Source organism: Tenrec ecaudatus, chromosome 16, assembly GCF_050624435.1.
Source record: "Tenrec ecaudatus isolate mTenEca1 chromosome 16, mTenEca1.hap1, whole genome shotgun sequence".
Classification (NCBI taxonomy): domain Eukaryota; kingdom Metazoa; phylum Chordata; class Mammalia; order Afrosoricida; family Tenrecidae; genus Tenrec; species Tenrec ecaudatus.
The window spans coordinates 9,644,534-9,662,851 of NC_134545.1; the positions used below are offsets into that span (position 1 = coordinate 9,644,534).

Below are 18,318 nucleotides of genomic sequence, written 5' to 3' on the forward strand. Positions count from 1 at the left end.
ATGCTTGGCAGAAGGAGCAATGTGCAGGATTTAAGACAGGCTCTCACTCAGCCAAGCCAGCCATGGATGTAGCTATCTCTCAGGTGGGTGGGAGGGGGTGAGGGGGCTGCTGTCTTTGCTACCTCGCAAGAATTCTAAAAGCCACATCTTGTTCCCCGCACGATTTCCCATTGGGTTTCACTGAGCTGCAAGTGGTGGGGAGATGGTGCTCAGCTCCTCTTGACGTGTGCTGCAAGATCTGGGAGCCGGTGGCCGAGCTCTCTGAGCCAGCAGAGCACCCGCGGTCAGAGAAAGCCCCGTTACCATGAGCCACCAGGAGGGAGTGCGATGTAGCAGTCATTGATTCATAGGAATCAGACTTCTTAAGAGGGGAAAAACCAAAACCAAGACCCAAACTAAACCAGAAGACTAACAAGTACAAATCTGATAAAACCCCACAAGCATCTCAACCTAGGTCTTAAAACAGTCTTAAAAAGATCTACTCAAGAACGTTAGTGCCTCAGTGCAGTGCTTGAGATTGGCAGGTCCTGGCTTCCAACCTCCAGGGATGTCTCCGAAATGCAGCAACCTCTGTGCATATGGCGGCTCAGTGTCTCCCTTAGGTCCCCTGACACGGTAAGCTCTTGGACTGGCTGTGCCATGGTCCCAGCTGCCCTGCTCTGCTCATGTTGAGGCTCGTGGGTAATGCTGGGCGATAAGTGCTGCATGCTTAGGAGACAAACGGAATTCGGTTTGCTCCTTGACCACATTCATTCCCTGTATGTTGTGCTTGTCGCTTAGATAATGACACTGAAAGATGAGCTGCTGGTTCCTGGATGGTGTGTTCTCCTAGGTGCTATCTTGACAGTGATGTTCCTGAAAAGATTTCAGGCTGTTTTATACAATTGGGTATTCAACATGAACTAGGGATTGGGCCTGTAATTGAACTTAGCAGAGGCTTTTATATGGAAAGGGCCCTTTTTGGCTTCATCCTCAGGGCTGAGTTTAAAATCTGGGATTCGACAGCGTAGGCTGTGCTTTTCTTGCTTATTTTCTGTACAACCCCATAGCACTCGGTGTGAAGGCAGGAGAGGCCGAAATCTAGCTAGCTGTTGAATGTGCTGTCAGATCCAGTTGCAGTGATCTGCCAGGGCTGGGAGGTTCTGCATTGCCTACGAGCGCAGGGTACAAGGGGAGGCTTGCTTTGTGGGCAAAGGAGGTATGGTTTGTGGGCAGCGTGACCTTGACACATACAGCATACTGAAGGTCACACATTGCACTGGAGGGAGATGCGTGGAGACTTCTGGTTCTGGCTAGTCATGGGCTGGCTTCGGTCAAAAGGAAAGCTTGGTGGGGCCATGGACCAGTTATCTGAAAGCAGGAAGGACCATGGGGAGTTTTGTTTCAGGGGCAAAAGCAGAATGATGTGGGGGACTCTGGGCATTGCAATGAATCCAAAGCAGTGTGTGATTAATTGCTTATTTTTCAGGAAGACTGTAATTGCCTCTCTTTGCTGCTTACAGAAAGCTCAGTTACAGGAGCTCCGTGACAGGGCCTTCTCAGTCTTAAGACCCATGCACTTGCTAAATACTTGTTGGCACAATTTACTCATGATCCTTTCCTCCCAGATTGTGTGTGTGTTGTTTCCTCTATGTGAAAAAAAAATACTCTCACACTTTTGGAAGTTCCAAATATGCAGGGCTCCAAAAACTTCATGGGAAAATTCCCTTATCATATAATTAGATTTTTCTATGAATTCTTTGAGGCCCTGGTGGTGCAGTAGTTACACCTTGGGCTACCAACCACAAAGTCAGGAGTTCAAAACCACCAGTCACTCCTCCGGAGAAATATGAGGCTGTCCACTTCTGTAAAGAGTTACAGGATTGGAAACCCACAGGGCAGTTCGCTGCTGTTCTATAGGGTTGCTCTGAGTCAGAATCAACTTTATGGCAGTGAGTTTGTTTTTTGGTTCTTGTATATTTTTACAACATAAAGTGGGCTTCTGTCCAGGGCCCAACAGTATGCTTAATGTGATTCTCATTTTTTAAAAAAACACATTTTATTAGGGGCTCATACAACTCTTATGACAATCCATACATATACATATATCAATTGTATAAAGCACACCTGTGTACATTCTTTGCCCTAATCATTTTCAAAGCATTTGCTCTCCACTTAAGCTCTTTGCATCAGGTCCTCTTTTTTTCCCCCTCCTTCCCTGCTCCCCCCCCCCATGAACCCTTGATAATTTATAGATTATTGTTTTGTCATATCTTGCCCTATCCGGCGTCTCCCTTCACCCCCTTTTCTGTTGTCCATCCCCCAGGGAGGAGGTCACATGTAGATCCTTGTAATCTGTTCCCTCTTTCCAACCCACTCACCTTCTACTCTCCCAGTGTCGCCCCTCACACCCCTGGTCCTGAAGGTATCGTCCACCCTGGATTCCCTGTACCTCCAGCTCCCATATGCACCAGTGTACATCCTCTGCTCTATCCAGTCCTGCAAAGTAGAATTCGGATCATGGTAGTTGGGGGGAGGAAGCATCCAGGATCTCGGGGGTAATTCTCATTTTTAAAAGGTGAATGCAAACACAAAGTCTTTGTTTCTTTTTTATTTCTCTTTTTTTTAATCTTTTTTTTTCTTTTAAAATTTTTTTAATTTTAACAATTTATTGGGGCTGATACAATTCTTTTCACAGTTCATACATATACATACATCAATTGTATAAAGCACATCTGTATAGTCTTTGCCCTAATCATTTTTTTCTCTTTTCTTCTTTTACATTTTATTAGGGACTCAAACAACTCTTACCACAATCCATACATATACATACATCAATTGTATAAAGCACATCCATACATTCCCTGCCCCAATCATTCTCAAGGCATTTGCTCTCCACTTAAGCCCCTTGCATCAGGTCCTCTTCCCCCCCCCCTCCCTCATATGCCCTTGGTAATTTATACATCGTTATTTTGTCATATCTTGCCCTGGAAGATGGAACGGAAGGATTCCTGTCTCTGAGGAACTCTACTAAATGTTTTCTTTTGCCCTACGTCTTTCACTGTGGTTTTGTGCTTGACCTTGCTGCTATACCTTTGGTAGTTGAGTGGGTCATTTTAGCATTCACCTCACTTACTGGGTATGGGTGACCCTGGATTTGGATTAGGACATTGGATTATGTAAATCTCGTTAAATGACATTGAGTCAATCCTCATTCATAGCCACCTCATGTACAAAATAATGAAGCATCACACAGGCCCACACCGTCTTCACAATTGTTTGAGCACATTGTTGCAGCTACTGTGTCAGTATATCTTTTTTTTTTCTCTTTTCTTCTTTTACATTTTATTAGGGACTCAAACAACTCTTACCACAATCCATACATATACATACATCAATTGTATAAAGCACATCCATACATTCCCTGCCCCAATCATTCTCAAGGCATTTGCTCTCCACTTAAGCCCCGTGTCAATATATCTTGCTAAGGGTCTTCCTCTCTTATTCCAAACCTCTACTGAACATAATGTTCTTCTCCAGGGACTAGTCCCTCCCGAGCACATTTCTTAAACATATGAGATGAAGTCCTGCCCTCTGAAGGTGCATTCTCATTGTACTTCTTTTGAGACAGATTTAACATTTTTGCTTATTAATATTTTCAAAAGAGGGCCTTTAAAAAATCATTTTACTGGGAGCTTATACAACTCTTATCACAATCCATACATACATCCATTGTGTCAAGCACGTTTGTACATTTGTTGCCATCATCATTCCCAAAACATTTGCTTTCTACTTGAGCCCTTGGTATCAGCTCCTCATTTCCCCCCTCCCTCCTCACCCTCCCTCATGAACCCTCGATAATTTATAAATTATTATTATTTTTTCATGTCTTACACTGTCCATTGTCTCCCTTCATCCACTTTTCTGTTGTCCGTCCCCCAGGGAGGGGGTTATATGTAGATCCTTGTAATCGGTTCCCCCTTTCTACTCCACCTTCCCTCCACCCTCCCAGTATTGCCATTCTCACCACTGGCCCTGAAGAGTTCATCTGTCCTGGATTCCCTGTGTTTCCAGTTCCTATCTGTGGTCCAGCTGGACTTGCAAGGTAGAATTGGGATCATGATAGTGGGGGGGGGGGGTAGGAAGCATTTAAGAACTAGAGGAAAGTTGTATATATGTGCTACACTGCACCCTGGCTGGCTTGTCTCCTCCCCGCGACCCTTCTGTAAGATGTCCAGTTGCCTAGAGATGGGCTTTGGGTCCCCACTCTGCACTCCCCCCCCATTCACAATTATATGATTTTTTTTGTTCTTTGATGCGTTTGATACCTGATCCCATCGACACCTCGTGATCACACAGGCTGGTGTGCTTCTTCCATGTGGGCTTTGTTGCTTCTGGCTAGATGGTCGCTTGTTTATCTTCAAGCCTTTAAGACCCCAATTGCTCTCTTGATAGCCGGACACCATCAACTTTCTTCACCACGTTTGCTTGTGTACCCATTTGTCTTCAGCAATCATGTCGGGAAGGTGAACATCATAGAATGCTAGTTTAATAGAACAAAATGTTCTTGCATTGAGGGAGTACTTGAGTGGAGGCCCAATGTCCATCAGCTACCTTAATACTAAACCTATAAATCTATACATATAGGTCAATTTTCCATCCTCATATATAAATATATCTACATGTATACATGCCTGTGTTTAGACCTCTATAAATGCCCTTTGGCTCCTAGTTCTTTCCTCTGTTTCCTTTTACTTTCCTCTAAAAGAGGTCTTTTACAGAAGATTTGTCCAGTGGAATGGATCATTCGATTTCCTGACTGCTGCTTCCATGAGAGTTGACGGTGGATCCAAGGAAAATGAAACTCTTTTTTTGTTGTTGTTGAAATTCTTTATAGCTTCAATATTTTCTCATTTTTCATGATGTTGCTTCTTGGTTTCATTGTGAAATTTTGGTTTTCTTTCTGCCAAAACACAATCTATCTAGAAGGTTATAGTCTTTGATCTTCAGTAAGTGCTTCAAGTTCCTTGTGCATTCAGCAAGTGAAAAATCCCATAAAGGAGGTAATGGCAAATTGCTTAGCAACTTATGCAATTGTGTACCCATAACTTGCAAAACACATTCGGGGGTGTGGAGGAGGCCTTTTCTGTGGGGCCGTCTTTGCCTCCCGAGCTTCCCTTCCTCACAGTCCTTTTTTCGGCATCACAGGTTCTTATTTACCCACGTGGATTGCCAGCGCCGTTGCTCACTCCTCACATCCAGAAGGAGATTGCAGGTGCTGCCTCCCTGTTCTGTGCTGGGGTGCACGGACCCCAGATGGGTTACCAGTGTCTTGAATGAGATGTTGTGAGGTGGAACTGAATAAATTATGGGTTTTCACAGGAACTCTGACAGTGAGAAGGCTTAAATGGTTGTGGTCACTCATCCATTTTCTAGGCTCATCTTTAAGGACCCCAGACTGTTTTTAAGGCAGCCACTGAGAGTGCCTCCTTGTTCACTACTAGTGGGAGTTCCCTAAAGCCCAGGCTGGAGTTAGATGGAGGGGCTCTTGAGAAGTATGCTTGACTGTCTCCGGGATGGAATCACATGCCGGAAAGCGAGTGAATGGTGTCTTTTTTCCTTATAAACCAACAGTGTCACAAACTGAGTCCCCAAGTCTTGAGTGCCTAGTGCCTCCATTTGCCTGAACATTATAATCGGATAGTAGGAAAAGAAATCAGTGAATTAAGATTTTTTTTTTTAAAAAAAGGATATCAGCTTTCTTACCTCCCCCATTAAGTGCTTTCTCTTAGCTCTGAGGTGTATGTACTGCGTAATTTAAGCTTTTGCTTAAACAGACGGTACATTCCTGCATAGATTCTAGAAGAAACAACCAGTTGGTTTTATGTTTTGTGTTAGTTGTACTTGTGCCACTCCTATGCTTTCGGAAAAGCTGGAACTCTTAGGGGAGCAATGGAATCTGAATGAGCCTGGAATTAATAGGCTGACATATCTGGGTAGGCTGGTTTAGGAAGGAGGTACTCTGGACCTGTTCACTAACGGCTCTTTAATTGCGGATGGATCTGAAAATGGAGTTATGAGCCAGTCCTTCAAACACCATGCAAGAAGGAAATGGCTGTCCCCAGTGCCTTCCACATTTTCAGGGACTCCATTTTCTGGTAGCTCGTCCTTGCTCTACTGAGCCTTCTTGGCATGCCAATTTTCTTAACTGCCAAGTGGTTTAATAAGGACATCTGCCTCAGAGTTGTTGAGAGGATAAAATGAGATGTACGAGGGTAACTCTAAAAGTATTGCAGCAGAATCTTAGGAACCTTTATTACTCAACAAATACCCAATGTGAAGCTATTGTTCTCGACATAATCTCTGTCTAAGTCTACAGCTCCACGTCTGAAGGCAGCGCTTCAGCTCTCTAACCCATCCCTGAATAAGTCTGCACTCTCTGATTGACACCGCTTCAAAAGAGTAGTTTTGAAGGGATTCAGATCATGTTCCATAGAAATGTTCTTGATTCGGGGAACAAAAAGAAGTCTGAGAAGGCAAGATCAAGTCAAGATCAGGGCTGTGGGATAGATGAGGCCGGATCTCTTAATGAACTTCTCACAGGGCAGCCCTTGATGCCGTTGAAGGATGAGCTGGCGCGTTGCTGCGCTGGAAAAGAATTCCTTTGTACAGCTCTCTGGCTTTTTCTACCAATGCCATGTTGAGTTTTCTGAAAACTTCTTTATAGTGAGTTCCCATGATCAACCTCTCTCTGTTGTTACTCATTTGGACCCCCGCCCCCTCCCCCCCCAAAAAAAAATCCAAACCTGCCACCCTAGAAGCCACTGTTTTGTGTGTTTTTTAATCATTTTATTGGGGGCTCATACAACTCTTATCACAATCCATACATGCATCAATTGTGTAAAGCACATCTGTACATTCGTTACCCTCACCATTCTCAAAACATTTGCTCTCCATTTAAGCCCCTGGGATCAGCTCCTCATTATCCCCCTCCCTCCCCGCTCCCCCTCCCTCATGAGCCCTTGATAATTTTTAAATTATTATTTTGTCATATCTTGCCCTGTCCGATGTCTCCCTTCACCCACTTTTCTGTTGCCCGTCCCCTGAAGCCGCTTTTTTATTGGACCTATTTTTGAAGGTCCCCTATGAGACCAACAAACCCACCAAACTTACTGCCATCAAGTCAGTGCTGATTCATAGAGACACATATTGGTTTCTGAGACTATAGAAAGCCCAGTCTTTCTCCCACGGAGCTGCTGGTGTTTCGAACTGCTGACCATGTAGATTGCAGCCCAATGTGTAACCACTAGGCCACCAGGACTCCTTCTTTAAGACAAGTCTAGTACTGAAAAAACTTATCTACAGCTACCCACTGACCACAGAGCTCTGTTAGAACACATTTTGTTTGGAATAAAGCCTTGCGTGGATGAACTGGAACTCTGGTTCCAAAAACTAACTGTCATCAAGGTAATTCTGACTCACAGTGACCCAAAACAGCAATCTTTTCCCTCACTGATCCTCATACATAGCACTTGTCCCAGTGTTTGGCACATAGGAATGCCTCATTAAAAATAAGCTGGTCACCCTAGATGTAGTATACTTTACCTACTAATAAGAAACAGTAAGTTCACAGATAAGAGCCTGAAACACAGGGAATCCAGGATAGATAAACCCCGCAGGGCCAACAAGGAGAGTAGAGATATCAGGAGGATTAGAGGAGAGTGGGAGATGAAAGGTAGAATCGATCACAAGGATCAATCTAGAACCCCCTTCTAGGGGAACGAATTACAGGAAAGTGGGTAAGGGGTGACGGAGGCCAATTTAAGATAAGGTTCATGAGGGAGGGCAGGCGAGGAAGGGAGGGGGTAGAAATGGGGAGCTGATATCGGGCTCAGGCAGGAAGGAAATGCTTTGAAAATGATGATGACAGTAGGTGTGCTTGACACATTGGAGGAATGTATGGATTGTGATAAGAGATGTAAGAGCCCCCAATAAAAGTATTTTTTAAAAAAAGAATATTATTAACTTATTAGGGGAAAAAGGGCTTGAGTTTAAAGTGTTTCCATGGGGAAATAGGAGTCAGAACGAGGGAATGGGCTTCGGTATTCTAACCATATGTGTTTAGATAACAAATTATTTTATATATGTACGTACATGTATACCGTTTCTAGAGAAATTTAACTTAAAATACAAACAAACATCAAATACAAAACAAACAAAAAGTTCCAATTTATATACCTTCCCATCTAGTTGAAGAGACATTCAGGGGTGGGGGCAGGGGTGTTATGTACATTTCTTAGGCATAGTCAGACACTTGGAGGGAGTGAACCTCTGAACCCGGGGCATCAGGGCAGAGTCCACAACCCCGGGACCAGAAGAACTAGATGGTGCCCAGCTGCCACCACCATCAACTCTGAAAGGGATCACAATAGAATGTCCTGGATAGAGTGGAAGAAAAAATATGGACCAGAACTCAAAAGGATAAAGAAAAAGTTCAGGTTTGCTAGCTAGGTAGAGACTGGTGGGACCCCCAAGACGATGGCCCTTAGTCAAGGCTGAAATAGAACTGACCTTGTCATTGGAATCATCCATCCTTTAACATCAAAGGAGCAGCCTTTCACCGAGGACAGAATTCAAAGGTCGGAGTGAAAACAGGAAACACGGAGAAGAAGCGGGATAAAGGCTGTGATACATTGTGGGGGTTGCCATGGATGAGATGAAACAAGATGGTGCAAGAATTGTTGAGCAGAAAACTGATGATTAGCTCAGTGAAACTTCACCATAAAAAGTGCAAAAGGGGGGAAATAAAGCAAGACCCATGGCAGGGCACTACCACGAGGAATGCCAATCCATGATTCTTGCCAGATACATCTATTTTGGTATGTCTTTTCTGCTTCCCCAAATAGACTGTGATTTCAAGGGCAGGACTGGGGCCTGTTCACCCTGGTCTTCTGGAAGCACAGAGCGTGGTGGACCCTCCGTTTCTGTCCCAGCGTGATTGGATCCGATGTTGAATGTTCGCCCCTGTGTGTCTTGCTAATTCAGTTCCTTTTTCCTCTTAGTCAAGCACACCTCGTTCTCCTGCTCGCATTATTCTGTTCTCTATTTAGACTGCGGGTGCTTGCTTTGTAGGCCTGGCAGGACCATTCTACCGCCTCCTTATTTGCCTTAAAGATACCGTTAGGAAATCTAATCCAAACGATCCTCGCCCGATCCTGAAGACTGGGCTCCAAAAGATCTGTCAAGCAGCGTTTTCTGCTGGCCTGCACATGCTAATTTGCATGGCTGCCTCGGATCCCTGAAGAAGACAGTAATTGACTAAATGGTGCTGTATGTTCCCAAGTTCTGTGCCAGGTTGGCTGCTCTTCTTTGCTTAAGTGAATTTCTCTCGGTTCTCTCTGCTTTACTTGTCTTTTGTCTCCTGACCCTCACCTTCCTTTCTCTGGCAAACTTCCCCCGAAGCAGTAGCCGGCCCTCCCAGCTTCCTCTGTCACGCCTACAAAGCCACCGAAATGGCTGTCTTGGCAGCTACTAATTGCACTTCACCAACAAATCTAGTGATTTCCATCTGACACCCTCAATTGTGACATTCCTTCTTCAAATGATTTATTTCTCTTTTCCCTTGGCGGGACCTTGGCTTTCCTCTTCTCAGACGACCATTCTCACAACTTCATTGATTTCATCTTCCAGTTTAGGGCCTGTACATGGAGCCGCCGCCCTCACTGCCACAGGGTTGATTCCGACTCGGAGAATTCTCTCTGTCGTTTCTTGTTGGTGTTTTTACTCGGGTTCTTGACTTTAATTCCCACCACCCTGTGTGTGTCCGTCCTCCCCGCATGCTCTGTGTTCATTTCGCCAGGATGTGCTGCCAGCTTCTCCCCATTCGTGCCGTCTACTCTTTTCCAAGATGCTCACTCACTCCGTCCACTAAGTGTATTTCAGTTAAACCACTGTCTCTTGCCACCTTCATATCAGTGGCAAAGTCCTCCAAGGTCTGTCTACCTGTGGGAGGACACCTGCACCCACACCTGCTTTTCTCTTGTCACCCCTGGCCTCTATTTGCCCTTACGTGGACTATTGCAGCAGCCTTCTCACCAATTCCCGTTGCTTCCGACTTTCTCTAGTCCAATCTGTGCGCCGTGGAGGGTGGAATTCTTCCAAAGCACAGACTGCTCAGACCTCCCGAGCCGTCACAGCATGCCCAGGATTAATGGTCGTTCCTGAGCTTGGTGCTCCAGGCCTGGTATGCCAAGACCCCAGCCTGCCTTTCCAGGTGTGCCTCCTGCTCGCCCCCTGTACCCTGGCCAAGCTGTTCAAGGTTCACCTTCGTTCCCCAGAAGTAGTACTTTGTCTGGCGGGTCTTCGGTGGCCACTTATCCGATTGCATTAGACTCAAGGAGCCCTGGTGTTGTAGTGGTTACACGTTGGGCTGTTATCCTTGTGGTCGTCAGTTAGAACCCACCATCAGTTCCATGGGAGACAGACTGGGCTTTCTACACCCGTCAGCAGTGACAGCCTCGGGAACCCGCGGGGGTTGCTCTGCGTCAGCAGAGACGTGATGGCAGTGAGGAAGGAGCCACAGGGATGCCACTTGTTCTTTGGCTCAGTTTGTCCAACGGAAACACTCACCTCTTGGGTACTTCCTGTGTGCGTAGTCCTTTCAATGTATGAGCTCATTAGAGCTTCACAAATTTGCCCTCATGAGGTGGCTGGCACCACTGCAGGTGGTAGGTAGCCCAGCTAAGACTTAGACTGATGCCTGGATGTCCCTGGGAACACTGTGCTCCCCTCCCGCTAAGAGCCATGACTTTGATAGATTTGCAGGATTTATGGCATAATCAAATAAGGTAATGAATGGACCTGGGGCTTCTCTGTATAGCAGGTACCATGCTATGTGCTCGATGCCTATCCTTACTAAGTCCCAGCAGCAAACCCTTTGTATTTTGTTCTCCACACCCGCCATGTACCATTGTCTATGCGTCGCTACTAAAATTCTGAACCTCGAGGGTGCGTGTATGTAATGTGTATATAATTTAGAAAAATCTCAGCTTCAGCCCTCCCTTTAAAATAATTGATTTCCAGCATACCCAGTCCAGCGGCTTCTGCGTGTACAGTCAGTGTCATTGATTGCATTCTTCACTCTCCTTTTCTGAATGGTTGCTCCCTCGTTAACATAAACTCACCGCCCTCTAAGCTTCTTAGCAAATTATTTCCAGCTGTTGTCATTCTGATCCATGCAGATAGACCTTGAACGAGCGAGCACATGCTTGTGGCAGATACTCTTTATTACTTAAGCTAAACTGATGTTTGGTCTTAAGACGGATGGTAGGGATTTTTTTTTTTTAAGAGGAGGGTTACTTCTAAAAGCCACACAGCTAGTGCATAATTCAGGGTGACCAACTTCCCAACTTCCTTGAATTTTAAATTTAGCGCTGAATAAAACCATTCTTTATTTAGGGGTGGGGGGGGAACACTTATATATCTCATTGCTATTCAGTTGATTCCAATTATAGGACAGAGTAGAACTGCCCTATATGGTTTCCGAGGCTGTAAATCTGTATGGAAGGAGACAGCTACATCTTTCTCCCAAGGAGTGGCTACTGGGATCCAACTGCCAGCCTTTCTATTCGAAGCTGAGCACCTAACCACTATCTCCCAAGGGCTCCCCAGGAGAAATTATAGAGCCATTAAAAGCCCAGACTTTATCATCAAAGATGGCTTAACATCTGAGTGCTAGCCGTCACTAGCTGCATGACTGAAACACTTAATTCCATTTGGCCTCAGTTCCCTAGCTGTGAAATGGAATTATGCCAGTACCTACCTGGCAGGCTTGTTCTGGGGACGTGAAACACGCAAAGCACTGAGTGGAGGCCTGTAGCAGGGTGAGTGCCCGTGTCGTGTTTGTCAATGTGGAGGGGTGAGGGTAGCCCTGAGATGGTTTTGATTTCAATTTCCTGCTTGCTGCTACGTCATACCATCAGTTTGCTGGTTTCTTCCATTGAGAGAATACATGAGGGGACTGACAGACGCCCTCGTATCATCTTTCCACTCCAAACGGAGCACTTGACATGTCGGGTAAGCCTGCTCCTTCTACACAACACATGGCTGAGCCTCTTAGTCCCCAGTTGCCTCTGGAACTCAGCAGAGGAGGAAGAGGACATGCTGTGTGCTCGGTGCCACCCATTCCCCCAGGTGTCCCTTAGGCAAGAAGCTGTGTGTCGTTGAGACATCCCAGAACTCATACTGGGCACCTCCCTCATGAAGACTGGAAAGCCTGCTTCTGCCAGCATTGGTTTGACTTCAGAATCACATCTTATTCTGGATTCCTTTGTCCCACGGCGACCTCTCATCTGAGGCTGCCAGGAGCACAGTGTGACCCACCATTCATTCATGAACACCTTCTGGATGCAAGTCGGAATGAAACATCTGGCGCCTGCCCTCAAGAAGCCCAACACTGGGGGTGTGGGATGGGGGTGCAGGGCAAACAAGTTCACAAAAATGTTGTTCCAAAGGGTGGTAATTCTACAGCATAGATTATCAAACTTATTTAACCTACCGCCCCCTTTTCGGGGGTAAAAAAGGTTCAGTGCCTCCCTCCAACCCCCAGCAAAACAGTGCCCCCCACAACCTAGCAGGCAGTAATGCCCACTTTGTGAAACACTGCTCAAATGAGATCAGGCCATGATAGGAAGTGGGTGGGGAGGGGTAGAGAGGGGCTGGGTAGCCGGGAAGGCATCTATGTTAGTCCCGGTAGTCTAGAGAAACAAATCCAGAGACACTGGTGTGTGTAATGGAGAACTTTATATCAAAGAATAATTGTACATTGAGAAAACATCCCATCCCAGTCCAGATCAAGTCCATAAGTCTGATATTAGCCCATATGTCCGATTCCAGTCTATAAATTGCTCTTTAGACTCACGCAACCCATGCAATTATGCCGGATGCTGGAAGATCACAGGCCAGTGAGTGGAAAATCTTGTGGATCCAGTGTCAGTGGAAGTATCACAGCGCTGGCGTGGGTCTCCACGTGGCTCCTCCAGTTCCAGGGTCCTTGCTCCATCAGCGTAACTCCGTCTGGCTTCTTAACAGGAATGTACAGCAGAGATAGTATCGTCTCCCGTGAGTTATTTATCTCCATTGTGCCTCCAAATGGGGTCATCAGACTGTGACCTGATTGACAGACTAGACTCCACCTCTTCCTTCCTCAAGTTGACAGTAGATTATGTAACTGCCATGGCATCTTTGAGCTGAACACGGAGTCCCGACTGAAGATCACATATTTTATGAATCTATTAAGCTACTGTGCTGTACACACAAAAGTCCCTGACTTAGGGAGCTTACATTCTGGTAGAGATCTTTATTTGAGAGCCTACTACATGCCTGATATTTGTAGGCACTGGATATGTAGCCATGAACTCCAAGAGAAATCCCTGCACTCACAGAAATTTCCTTTTAGTGGAATGACAGTAAAGAGCCAGTTGTGGGTGAAAAGTGGGGAGTGGGCTCCAGGCAGTAGGCTGGAAGGCCCAATCTCTGAGGCTGGGACCCGCTTGTGGGCGTCCAAAAGAATACTGAGGTAGCCAGAACTTGACGATACACGGAGGATGTGGTGTCCGTTGAGGTAGCAGGGTGTTATGGATTTGGGTATTGCTCCTATTGTGCTGAGTGGGAAGCCACTGAAGGCTTGTGAGCAGGGTAGGGACTGGTTCTTGTTGGACACGGAGTTGCTCTGCCCATTGTGTGGATCACCGGCAAGGGCTAGGTTCCGGGAGATGAGTTAAGAGACTGTAGTCGTCCAACAAGAGGCAGAGGCCGGTCAGTGCGGTTAATCTGTGGAGCTGGGCACAGACCTAGAAGTGGGGAGGTATTAGCGATCACATGATTGGCTGTGCCCATGAACATGATGTCTGAGGAATGGTTTTTGACCTGTACGCCAATCATGCCAGAGCAAATGCCCTGCTTAATCTGGAGACCCTGCTGGTGTTTATACATGTGAACACATATAAGGGGTGGAGGGGGTGGGGGAAGGTGACCAAAAGCCAGCTGGACTGGGAAACCCTCCAGGTGAGCACTGTGTTCAGCCTCATCAGGCGCTCCTGATGGACACCGCTGTTTTTCAAAATAGGTTGATAAAGTTAGTTCATAAATTTCAGAATGCACACCCTTAAAAGCCAATATATATTTGGAAACAGAATGCTGATGAGTTTTTTCCCTTCTTCTTCTTTACCATTTTAACATCTTGCACAGTTGCGTGTATTTTTAGAGCCATTGGCCACAATTAAGGTAAGGCCCTCGGTGGAGCTAATTCTGATTCCCTCATTCTATCCCCTACCCTCCCCGAATCCATTCTTGGTTTCCTCAGTGGCATGCAGTTGGGTAGCACCTTGGATAGGCACAGGGTCCTCTTCCTGTACCATGAACTGGTTGGGTGAGGCTTAAGGGTGATCTCCATTATTACAGCGATGATTGCACTCAGCACTTGTAGGCTTCCTTGTAGGCTGGGAGTACAGGCTGTCTTCTGTTTCATACAAAGTGTTCTGTGATAGGTTCATTAAGGTGTTTTTTTTCTTCTCATGAGTTGTGGCTTATTTATAGGGTCATTATTGGGGAAAGGGCATCTTGCCATTCTTTTCTTGAACGTTGAGGTTATGGGCAAAGCACTCTTTAGGCCCCATCTAGTACGTTCTAGAAAACACATCCTATCCCGTGGCAGCGATTCGCTAGCCCAACCTTTCCACTGTGCCACACGCCGCTACCTCTATTAATACTCCTTGGGCCTCTGTAATTACCAGGCAGATGTGTATATCCGGCAGGAATGTGGATTTCAGATGAAAATTTTCTAGAAAATAGAAGCTGGGGGTGGGGGGAGCCAAACGAAAGAAAACCCAAACTTGGCTTTGTGCTGGAAGAGACAGCACTGTGTGTGGGGGTGGCTGGCTGCACGCACCCGCGACTCCGAGGGCTTCTCTCCCAGTAGGCTCAGCCGTGGCCGCGAGGAGTAGGCAAGCACTGTGGGGGCAGGCGGCGTGTGCTTTTATTAGCACCCTCATTGTGCTGCTGCTCGTCCTGCCTGGGCCTCGGAAATCTGCCCCGGTTCCCATTTAATTACCCCCCTGAGCCATGAAGCGCAAGAGGGAGGGCTGCTCTTGCGGGTGGGTTGAGCTGTTTTTGGGGGGACCTGGCATGCAGATGTTCTTGGCACCTGAGGCTGCCCTGGGCTCAGGAGTGGCCTTGCCCTCCCAGCATTGAACTTGGCGTGTCCTCTTTTGACTGTTATTCCTGCTGCTTCTCTGAGCTCAGTGGCGGTGGCATTTTTAGTGGGCTTGTCCAAGGCCATCCAGCCAAGAAGTAGCAGAACTGGGGGTTGGACCTACTACCGTCAGACTGCAGAACCGCACAAACTTAGAGTCCCCAGATCTACTGGCTTGCACCTTCATCTGAATGGCCACCGTGTGGTAGAGGATGCCGAAGCCAGGAGGTTAGCTGCTCCTTCACTTCAGGTCACTGGGGCTAAGGCTACTCACCTCCTAGGATGGGTAGGAAGGTCCACTGAGATAAACTTCATGAGATGCCTGGCACATAGGACGTATGTGCTAAGTAGCCATACTTAGAATTGACAAAATGATGGCATCCTAAGTCCTCGCCCAGCGAGCCCCTTCTGGGAGGACAGGATTTGTGGCTGATCTGTATCATTGCCACAGCAAGGTTTTTCAACCTAACCTTGGCACTAGCGACATTTTGGACAGGATTACTCCTTATTCTAAGCGGCCGACCCTTGAGTTGTAGGATGTTGAGCAGCAGTTCCAACGTCCGTCCGTTACATGCAAATACCACCCCCCACTCCTAATCATGAAGATCAAAAGAGTCTTTAGATATTGTTAATTGTCTCCAGGGGACATGGCAAAATTGGCCCACAGCTATCAACTAGGGCAGCGGTTCTCAACCTGTGGGTCGTGACCCCTTGGGGGCGTGGGGGGACGAATGACCCTTTCACAGGGGTCGCCTGATTCATAACAGTAACAAAATGACAGTGATGAAGTAGCAACAAAAATAATGTTACGGTTGGGGGTCTCATCACCACGTGAGGAACCACATGAAAGGGTCATGGCATTAGGCAGGTTGAGAACCGCTGGTCTAGGGGCATTAAGCCCATTGCTGTCAAGTCGCTTCCAGTACACAGTGCTCCTGTAAGACGGCGTAGGACCGCCTCGTTGGTAAGATTCTTCATGGAAGCAGACTGACAAATCCTTTTCCTACATAGCACCTGGTGGACTTGAACTGTTGACCTACCTGTTGTCAGACAGGCACTTGACCACTGTGCCACTGGGACTGCTTTCTCATGTACACACGTGCACAGCCATGGAAGGTAGTGAGAGTACTGAAGTGGAAATTTGAGGACAAAGAACAGTTTGGGGGAAAACTCTGATGGGTAACCCGATCCTGTTGCAGAGTCCGTGGAGTCGAGGAATTAGTTAGTTCTCTCAGCCAGTTAGGTGCATCATTCTGTGACGCTAACCATGTTCACCGTGTTGTGTTCCCCTCACCACTATCCATTGCCAAATGTTTTATTTGCATCACTTCCTGTTAGCCCTAGCTCCCGTTCCCTTCCACGCCAGCATCTGGTCACCAATGATAAACTTCCTTTTCTCTCTATTTGCATACTCTCAGTGTTTCATACTAGTAGGGCCATAAGTGACTGTCCTTTGCGGCCCTGATTTATTTCACTCGGGGTACTGCTCGCCAGGTCCACTGGTGTTGCAGCAGGTATCAGAACCTCCCTTCTCTGTATTACTGAACAAGTGATGGGTGACCCTTTGGGCTGCTAACTGCAAGGTCAGCAGTTTGAGTCCACTAACTACTCCACTGGGAGAAAGATGAGGCTGTCTGCTCCCATAAAGGTTGACAGCCTTGGAAATCCCATGGACAGTTCTAATTTGTCCCATTGGGTCATTAGAAGTCAGAATTCGCCTACTGCTGGACAGAGATTTATGTCGGTTGCACCTCTCCAAGTTCCTGCTTTCCTGTTTCCTGGGTAATACCCAGGACTTGGTTTTCAGACACATGATCATCCCATGGGTAACACTCTGATGTACCGTACGCCAAAAGGTTTCCCCCTGGGTCCCCACCATCGTGCATTCCTATCAGCAGTAATGGTAAGCTCCCGGTTTCTCTGCATCCTCCCCAACCCTGGTTAGTACCCCCTTTTCTCCTAGCCTCCTTCGTGGGTGGGTGAGGGGTGCGTGTCAGAAGCTGTCGGTTGTGACCGACTAAAGTCACGGGAAGTTCACCCTCCTCCAGCCCATCACTGTGTGGCCGTGTTGCCGTACGCCAGGCTTAGCTGCAGTATTCTTATCATAGCTGTTTTTAGATGTGATTTTTATTTATCCTTTTCTTAAAATTGAACTCTTTTTTTAGCACCTTTTTTTCTGAAGAGCTCTTAATTGCTGTACTTAGAACTTCCAAACAATGAACATTTGTCACGCATCAAAATCAAAATAGCGGAGCAAGGAGCTGGCCCTCGGTGACTGCGAGGGCTGTGGCGTCTTCTCCCGTGAGAGCCACAGGTGGGGCTGCACGGCGCCTCTGTTCTGGGCCCCCACATGGAGTGACCTAGAACACGTTATTATTACTATTGAATAAGCAATCAGGGCTGTACTCGGTGCAGCACACTCTGCGCATCACACACCGCCTGGGCCTGCCCTTCCATGCCCTTCCATTTGAGGAGGAGCTGCCCCCAACCAACCCCACCGCCGCTCCCCGATGTCCTTGTTCCTGGAGATTCTGTCTTGGTTTTGTGCCTGGATACTCACCCTGTGACCGGCCTCGTCCCCGGTGTGGGCTTACATGACTCAGTAAATGAAGGTAGCTCTGGTTTCTGGAGGCCCTGGTATCTGCAGACAAAACAAAGGGAAGCAGCCAGAGCAACAGAAGTCCATGCCTGGCAATACATTGTGTCTTGTATCGGGAGAGGGGGGGAGAAAGTATGTGTGAGAGAGTGGGGTGGGAGGGGCGTTTGGAGGAGTGGAGCGAGAGCGCGTGTGTCTGGGCGAGGGCGGGGTGAAGGCAAGCTAGTGGGGTGTAGAACTTGGTTAGATTCCTTAGTCCTCAGTGAGAGTCTTTCAAAAGATTTATTTCTGGATTTCAATGACTTATGCGATTCCCGTTGCCCGTTTCTGTGAATAATCAGCATTTGGTTTTTGTGTGAATAATAACACAGAGCACATTCAGCCCCCTGCATTGTACCATTTTAAGCAGTGATTGTAGGCCTGAAGGCATGTGCTATTTACAAAGTCGCATGGGTAGTGAAGACGGAAATGGCAACGAAGAGTAATGGTTGAC

At 46.9% G+C, this 18,318-nt stretch overlaps 1 protein-coding gene across 6 annotated transcripts in view; it reads left to right on the forward strand.

The window, feature by feature from the left end:
- The window catches only part of CIT (citron rho-interacting serine/threonine kinase), a 196,271-nt gene that overhangs the window by 95,484 nt on the left and 82,469 nt on the right, over positions 1 to 18,318 (forward strand). The window lies entirely within an intron of this gene.